The following is a 9,466-nucleotide window of genomic DNA, read 5'->3' as shown; positions in this document are numbered from 1 at the left end:
CCAGGAGGTCTTCCTCACTGGGGTTCACGTCCTCTCCCTCCCTTGTAGGTTCGGCCATGATGATCAATTCAATGGCCTTGCACTCTCCTTTTGAATTTTCTTCTGTATTGCTTGGGAGAATACTAGGAGGGGTTTCAGTGATTCCTTTACTCAGCTGGCCCACTTGTGCTTCCAAATTTCTAATGGAGGACCTTGTTTCATTCATGAAACTCACAGTAGCCTTAGATAGATCAGAGACTATGTTTGCCAAGCTAGATGGGGTTTGCTCAGAACTCTCTGTCTTTTGCTGAGTGGATGATGGAAAAGGCTTGCTATTGCTAAACCTGTTTCTTCCACCATTGTTAAAGCCTTGTTGAGGCTTTTGTTGATCCTTCCATGAGAAATTTGGATAATTTCTCCATGAGGGATTATAGGTGTTTTCATAGGGTTCACCCATATAATTCACCTCTGCTATTGCAGGGTTCTCAGGATCATAAGCTTCTTCTCCAGAAGATGCCTCTTTAGTACTGTTGGATGATTCCTTCAATCCATTCAGACTCTGAGAAATTATATTGACTTGCTGAGTCAATATTTTGTTCTGAGCCAATATGGCATTCAGAGTATCAATTTCAAGAACTCCCTTCCTCTGAGGCGTCCCATTACTTACAGGATTCCTTTCAGAAGTGTACATAAACTAGTTATTTGCAACCATGTCAATGAGTTCCTGAGCTTCTGCAGGCGTTTTCTTTAGGTGAATGAATCCACCTGCAGAATGGTCCAATGACATCTTTGATAGTTCAGATAGACCATCATAGAATATATCCAGAATGGTCCATTCTGAAAGCATATCAGAAGGACACCTTTTGGTCAGTTCCTTGTATCTCTCCCAAGCTTCATAGAGGGATTCACCTTCCTTTTGTCTGAAGGTTTGAACATCCACTCTAAGCTTGCTAAGCTTTTGAGGAGGAAAGAACTTGGCTAAGAAAGCCGTGACCAGCTTATCCCAAGAGTTCAGGCTGTCTTTAGGTTGAGAGTCCAACCAAATTCTAGCTCTGTCTCTTACAGCAAATGGGAAAAGCATAAGCTTGTAGACCTCGAGATCAACCCCATTGGTCTTAACAGTATCACAGATCTGCAAGAATTCAGATAAGAACTGAAAAGGATCTTCGGATGGAAGTCCATGAAACTTGCAGTTTTGTTGCATCAGAGAAACTAATTGAGGTTTAAGCTCAAAGTTGTTTGCTCCAATGGCAGGAATTGAGATGCTTCTTCCATGTAAATTGGAATTAGGTGCAGTGAAGTCACCAAGCATCCTCCTTGCATTATTGTTGTTAGGTGCGTCTGCCATCTCCTTTTCTTGTTCAAAAATTTCAGTAAGGTTATCTCTGGATTGTTGTAATTTAGCTTCTCTTAGTTTTCTCTTCAGAGTCCTTTCAGGTTCTGGATCAGCTTCAACAAGAATGTCCTTTTCCTTGTTCCTGCTTATATGAAAGAGAAGAGAACAAGAAAAGAAGAGGAATCCTCTATATTACAGTAAAGAGGTTCCTTATTGTTAGTAGAAGAAGAAAGGGAATAAGAGTGAAGAAGAATGGATAATCCAAACACAAGGGTGAGTATAGGAGCAGAGATATGAGATGAAAAGAAGTGTTAGTAGATGAATAAATAAATAGAAGGAGATGAGAGAGATGGAATTTCAAAAATTAATTAAAATAAAATTAAAAATTAAAGTTAAAAATTGAAATTGAAATCAAATTAAATTAAAAGTAAAACAATTAATTAAAAAAAGAGAATTTTGAAAAAGGGGGAAGGGATTTTCGAAAATGAGAGAGAGAGAATTAGTTAGGTAGTTTTGAAAAAGATATGATTGAAACAAAAAGATAAGATTGATTGAAAAAGATTTAAAAAAGAAATTTAAAAAGATTTGATTTTGAAAATTAAAGTTGATTACTTGACTAACAAGAAACTAAAAGATATGATTTAAAATTTAAAGATTGAACCTTTCTTAATAGGCAAGTAACAAACTTAATATTTTTGAATCAATCACATTAATTGTTAGTAATATTTTCGAAAATATGAAATAAACATAAGAAAAAGATTTTGAAAATTATGAAATAAGATGAGAAAAAGATTTTTGAAAATCAATTTGAAAAATTTTCGAAAATATTAGCAAGAAATTTTGAAAAAGATTTGATTTTTGAAAAAGATTTGAAAAATATAGAATTTTTAAATTGAAAATTTGATTTGACTTATAAGAAACAACTAAATTTTTAAAATTTTTGAAAAAGTCAACTCAAATTTTCGAGAATTTATGAGTGAAAAAGGGAAAGATATTTTTTGATTTTTGAATTTTTAATGAAGAAAGAGAAAAACAACCCAAAGACTCAATGCATGAAAATTTTGGATCAAAACATGTGATGCATGCAAGAACACTATGAATGTCAAGATGAACACCAAGAACACTTTGAATGTCAAGATGAACACCAAGAACTTATTTTTGAAAAATTTTTCAAGAAAAGAAAACATGCAAGACACCAAACTTAAAAATTTTTATTCTTTAGACATTAACAAATTGAAATTGCATATGAGAAACAAGAAAAGACATAAAACAAGAAAATATGAAGATCAAACAAGAAGACTGGCCAAGAACAACTTGAAGATCATGAAGAATGCAATGCATGAAAAAAAAATTTTTTTTAGAAAATTAAAAAGATGCAATTGACACCAAACTTAAAAGTTGACTCTAGACTCAAGCAAGAAACACACAAAAAAATATTTTTGATTTTATGATTTTGTAAATTTTTTTTATTTTTTCGATAATTAATTGGGAAAAACGAAAAAAAGAAAATATATTTTTTTTCGAAAATAAGAAATAAAAAGCTTAAAATTAAAAGAAAATTACCTAATCTGAGCAACAAGATGAACCGTCAGTTGTCCAAACTCGAACAATCCCCGGCAACGGCGCCAAAAACTTGGTGTGCGAAATCGTGGTCATTCCTTCCTTGGTAACGGCGCTAAAAACTCAATACGCACGTTCATGTTCTTAATTCTGTTTCACAACTTCGTACAACTAACCAGCAAGTGCACTGGGTCGTCGAAGTAATAAACCTTACGTGAGTAAGGGTCGATCCCACAGAGATTGTCGGCTTGAAGCAAGCTATGGTCACCTTGTAAATCTCAGTCAGGCGGATTCAAATGGTTTTATGAATTGATAAGTAAAAGATAAATAAAATATAACTAGGATAGAGATACTTATGTAATTTATTGGTGAGAGTTTCAGATAAGCGTATAGAGATACTTTTGTTCCTCTGAACCTCTGCTTTCCTGCTGTCTTCATCCAACCATTCCTACTCCTTTCCATGGCAAGCTTTATGTAGGGCATCACCGTTGTCAATGGCTACATCCCATCCTCTATGTGAAAATGGTCCAATGCGCTGTCACTGCATGGCTAATCATCTGGCGGTTCTCGATCATACTGGAATAGGATTTACTATCCTTTTGCGTCTGTCACTACGCCCAGCACTCGCGAGTTTGAAGCTCGTCACAGCCATCCCTTCCCAGATCCTACTCGGAATACCATAGACAAGGTTTAGACTTTCCGGATCTCAAGAATGGCCATCCATGGGTTCTAACTTATACCACGAAGATTCTAATATCTTGGACTCGGTCCCCTGTATTAGATATCTAAGAGATATTCATTCTAGCTTGTTTGCATGTAGAACAAAAGTGTTTGTCAGGCACGCGTTCATAAGTGAGAATGATAATGAGCGTCACATAATCATCACATTCATCATGTTCTTGGGTGCGAATGGATATCTTAGAATAGGAATAAACTTGAATTGAATAGAAAAACAGTAGTACTTTGCATTAATCTTTGAGGAACAGCAGAGCTCCACACCTTAATCTATGGTGTGTAGAAACTCTACCGTTGAAAATACATAAGTGATGAAGGTTCAGGCATGGCCGAATGGCCAGCCCCCATAAAGGTCTAAGATAGCATAAAACTAATCAAAGAGAATGTAAATACAATAGTAAAAAGTCCTATTTATACTTACTAGGGTTTACAGAAATGAGTAAATGATGCAGAAATCCACTTCTGGGGCCCACTTGGTGTGTGCTTGGGCTGAGCATTGAGTTTTACACGTGTAGAGGTCTTTCTTGGAGTTGAACGCCAGTTTGTAACCTGTTTCTAGCGTTTAACTCCACTTTGCAACCTATTTCTGGCGTTTAACTCCAGAATGCAGCATGGAACTGGCGTTCAACGCCAGTTTACGTCGTCTATCCTTAATCAAAGTATGGACTATTATATATTGCTGGAAAGCCCTGGATGTCTACTTTCCAACGCAATTGAGAGCGTGCCATTTGAAGTTCTGTAGCTCTAGAAAATCCACTTTGAGAGCAGAGAGGTCAGAATCCAACAGCATCTGCAGTCCTTCTTCAACCTCTGAATCTGATTTTTGCTCAAGTCCCTCAATTTCAGCCAGAAATTATATGAAATCACAGAAAAATACACAAACTCATAGTAAAGTCCAAAAATGTGAATTTTAATTAAAAACTAATAAAATTATAGTAAAAACTAATTAAATTATACTGAAAACTATGTAAAAACTATGCCAAAAAGCGTATAAATTATCCGCTCATCACTAATCTTTGAAAATCCTTAATTAAATTTGTAGGAATTTTGTCGCTAAACCAAAGCTAGTCTAAATGAAAAACCAAAGTTACAAAGTAGTTGCTAATTTGCTAAGAAATAATATGTATTTAATTAGTTGCAATACTATCGCAAAATTCATTACAAATTCCTTTTAAACTACTACAAATTGATAACTATCTCGCACTATAAGAAAAACTGGCTTTCGCTATGCTTTTAAAGCTTGCCAAAAAGTAGAGATACAACCACACTTTTTAGTGACTGAATAGATAGTGGCAAATCTATCACTAAATTAAAAGCTAATTCCATAGAAGAAATAGACTAACAGGTAGTTGCTAATTAGCGTCAAATACTATTGTAGTAAACTCATCGCTAAATCCAAGCTAACTTCATAGAGAAAATAGAATGCTTAGTTGAGTTGACGCTAATTAGTGAGGAGTTTTTTCGAATCTAACTCGTCGCAAGTTGTTTGCTAATATGATCACAAATCTATCTCAATTTGTAGTAAATCTATAGCTAATCTTTGAAAATCCTTAATTAAATTTCTAGGAATTTTGTCGCTAAACCAAAGCTAGTCTAAATAAGAAACCAAAGTTACAAAGTAGTCGCTAATTTGCTAGAAAATAATATGTATTTAATTAGTTGCAATACTATCGCAAAATTCATTACAAATGCCTTTTAAACTAGTAACAAATTGATAACTATCTCGCACTATAAGAAAAACTGGCTTTCGCTACGCTTTTAAAGCGTGCCAAAAAGTAGAGATACAACCACACTTTTTAGTGACCGAATAGATAGTCGCAAATCTATCACTAAATTAAAAGCTAATTCCATAGAAGAAATAGACTAACAGATAGTTGCTAATTAGCGTCAAATACTATTGTAGTAAACTCATTGCTAAATCCAAGCTAACTTCATAGAGAAAATGGAATGCTTAGTTGAGTTGACGCTAATTAGTGAGGAGTTTTTTCGAATCTAACTCGTCGCAAGTTGTTCGCTAATATGATCGTAAATCTATATCAATTTGTAGCAAATCTATAGCTAATCTTTGAAAATCCTTAATTAAATTTGTAGGAATTTTGTCGCTAAACCAAAGCTAGTCTAAATGAGAAACCAAAGTTACAAAGTAGTCGCTAATTTGCTAGGAAATAATATGTATTTAATTAGTTGCAATACTATCGTAAAATTTATTACAAATTCCTTTTAAACTAGTAACAAATTGATAACTATCTCGCACTATAAGAAAAACTGGCTTTCACTACGCTTTTAAAGCGTGCCAAAAAGTAGAGATACAACCACACTTTTAGAAACGTTCCGATTGAATTGGTTTTGGCTACGCTTCGAAAGCGTGCCAATAGGAGACATATCCACGCTTTTGAAAGGAGAAAATAAGAAAGTATAAAAAGAGTTGATTTTTTATTGATTTACATGCTATAATTATAACTAAGAAAATTACAATCCTATAATAAAACTAATAATTTAATTTACATAAAGCAAATGTAATGCTAATAAGCCATAACAACCTCTTTGTTTCAAGCTAAAATATGGAGAAAAATGCTTATTCCATTTTTGATAAATTTATGGAGAAACCATCAATTGAGTGTTGATTACCTCATCAGTTTTGCAAATTACAAAAAAGCAACACCAATCAATAAAAAAATGAGAAATTTTTTGTCCATACATGAGGTCATAGAATTATAAGCCAAACTAACCCATGATGTAGAATTCCATAAATTGATTCATAGAAAATGATCACCAAAGAAGTAGCAAGAAATTCAACAAAAAAGAAAAGAAAAGAAATTCATAATCATAAAGAATCCAACAACAGTCAAAATCGAAAGCAGTGAACTACACTACACAACATCATGTGATTCTTGTTTGCATGCAAAAGAAATTAATCAAGATAAACAACAGAATCAAATAGAAGAATGCAAGATGAGAAATTAAAGCAAAAACTTTACCAAGAAACACAAATAGGATTCATTTTCGGCTCCTCTCAACATAAGAGAACAAGGTGAGTTGAAAATAGCATGAGCCAGCAAATAGCTGAAAAATTGATAAGAGACGTTGAAAAAAAAAGAGTAAAATAATTGACTATTTAACATTGACCTAAAATTAAACAATTGATTCTCATTAAAAGAGATTGCATCAAAAAACAGGTTCAATAACATCAATCTACAGTAGTAATTTGTGCAAGTTCAACCAACACAATCAGTAGAGGATGTTAACCTTCTTTCCAGGAGCTGCTCTATTGCCTGGTGCCTGAGCACTTTCCCCTTTACCAGGTTCTTTCAACTTGTTCTTTTTCTTCTTCTTTTTCCTGAAAATTATATGAAATCATTATCAGGAGAGAAAAAGAAGTACAAAATAGTTGGTATAAATTAAACAAAAGGCACAAAGTGTTCTTTTTCAGTGACCCTTTCAAAAAAAAAAACAAAGGTTGGTTGGCACAGAAATGTAAGATGTCACTAAATCAGTATATTGTCTAACCTGTCTTGCTGCTGCGGTTCATCTCCATCAGCACTTTCGACTTTCTGTTTTAAGCTTGGAGAATGATTAACACCTGCATTTTTGCCAGCTTCCTTAGCTGTCTTATGTGCTTTATTTCCTATAACTTCAGATTTACCTTTCTCAGCAGCAGGAATTGGAAATCCATCCTCAACTTCACTTTCTGAAACAGGATGGCCAGTCTCACCCCTAATAACTATTAGAAGCTGAGAACTTTTTGTTTTTTTTTTTTTAAACAAAGAAAGCTCAACACAATAAAGTGGAGCAACAGATAAACAGGCATATTAAGCAACCAGAAAAAACCAAACACGAAGGTGATCAATCCCCTGTCATCTCCAGCATAGCCATCAACAACCAAAAGGATCAATACCAGCCCACTCCTTGTAGCTCAGAAACGTTCTACTTTGAATGACTTCAACACCTGCTTCTCTATTATTGAAGATTCTGTCATTGCGTTCCATCCAGATGTTCCAAATCACTCAGCCACCTCTTCTTCTCCTCTTTTCTATTAAGCATGCTAGTCCAACTCTCAAATAGACCTTTAATGGTTCCTATGACTACCCAATCTCTACGAAAGCCCCTCAACCATGTGCACCACACCTGCCAAGTAAACTCACAAAAAAGAAACAGATGATGAACAGATTCCATCTCTTTTTTACACAGGACACAAATATTGTCACTCTGCTGGATGACACCCAATCTATTCAACCTCTCTTTAGTATTCACCCGACCAACTAGAACAAACCATCCAAAAAGCTCTATTCTTGGCGGTACCAACCCTTTCCAAATAACACTTGTGAAATTATAGCTCGTAATCTCTTGTGAAAGAGTCTCCGATTGCAGCACCTGCACCGAAGAGTAAGTAGAAAAAATACCTTTATTATCAAATTTCCAAACAAGATTATCTTGTCTACCAGTTGATAGCTTCACTGGCCTTAACATCTCATGAAGTTGATGAACAAGTTCCAACTCCCATTGAAATAACTCTCTCCGCAACTGAAAATTCCAAATCCACTCTAACCCATCCCAAAACCCACAATCTCCTATCACAAATCCTTGTTGGTTTGAAACAGAGAAAACCCTTGGAAAACTCGCTTTCAAAGGACCACCTTGAATCCAATTGTCTTCCCAAAACATAGTTTTCCTACCATCCCCTACTTCCATCGCCATCCCACTAATAAGTTTATCTTTCACCTGTTGTTCTTTTATATTCAACTGACAGATGTCTTTCCATGGGCCACCCTTTACTGGTACAAGATGATCTGATAGTCGTAAATTAGGATTCAAATTGTTACAGGAACAAACAATCTTCTTCCATAACGGACATTCCTCTTTTGAAAATCGTCACCACCACTTAAACAAAAGCGCTGTGTTCATGAGCATTGCATTCCGAACCCCTAAACCCCCCGCCTTTTTTGGTGCCTGAACCACTTTCCACTTCACCAGAGGTATACCATAGTTTCCATCCTCCTTGCCCCACATAAACCTCCTCTGTAATGCAATCAACTTGTCAGCGACCGCCTTCAGCATCTTGTAAAGGCTAAGGTAATAAATTGGTAAGTTGTTCAACACCAATTTGATGAGAACTAACTTTCCAGCTTTGTTTAGAATCTTCGCTTTCTATAAGCTGAGCTTCTCTTCCACCTTATCAATGATAGGTTTCTAAGTCTTCACCAATCGTGGGTTCGTCCCTAAAGAGATCCCAAGATACCTAACAGGTAAGACAGCTTGATTGCACCCCAGAAGGCGACAGCCCTGCTCCACCCACTCTTGCTCATAATTGACCGAGATCAGACTCGACTTATCAAAATTGATGCTCAGACCCGACATCAGCTCAAAACAGCGCAACAGCCTCTTGTAATTCATAATTATCTCTGTCTCCAGAGGGCAAAACAAAAGTGTATCATCCGCGAATTGAAGATGTGACAGTTCAATATGATCTCTTCCAACCATTAAGGGAGCAATGCGCCCATTGTGTACGGCTTCCCCCAACATCCGATGCAACACATCAACCACAAGAACAAAGAGAAGAGGAGAAAGTGGATCTCCTTGTCTTAGGCCCCTCTCCATTTTGAACGGCTTAGACGGTGACCCATTAACCAGGACAGACATAGTGGCCGAACTGACACACTCCTTCATCCAATTCCTCCATCTTTGTCCAAAGCCCATCTTCTGAAGCACAATATCGACAAAACTCCACCTGACTCTATCATATACTTTCTGAAAATCTAGTTTTATAATTGCTGCCTTCTTTTTACGCGTCTTGAGCCACTGAACCGTCTCACAGGCAATTAGGGCGCCATCATAGATTTTTCTACCCTTCACAAATAC

General features: G+C 35.7%; 1 non-coding gene across 1 annotated transcript; it reads left to right on the top strand.

Moving 5' to 3' along the window:
- The first annotated feature begins 820 nt into the window (after window positions 1-820).
- On the top strand, window positions 821-928 carry LOC112739568 (small nucleolar RNA R71). Its single transcript, XR_003170500.1, has one exon. It is a non-coding gene; the product is annotated as a small nucleolar RNA R71 (small nucleolar RNA).
- Window positions 929-9,466: the final 8,538 nt, after the last annotated feature.

Source organism: Arachis hypogaea, chromosome 13 (genome assembly GCF_003086295.3).
Source record: "Arachis hypogaea cultivar Tifrunner chromosome 13, arahy.Tifrunner.gnm2.J5K5, whole genome shotgun sequence".
NCBI classification, from domain to species: domain Eukaryota; kingdom Viridiplantae; phylum Streptophyta; class Magnoliopsida; order Fabales; family Fabaceae; genus Arachis; species Arachis hypogaea.
Note: the sequence above shows the minus strand (reverse complement) of the source record. Positions and strands in the feature narration are given on the sequence as shown.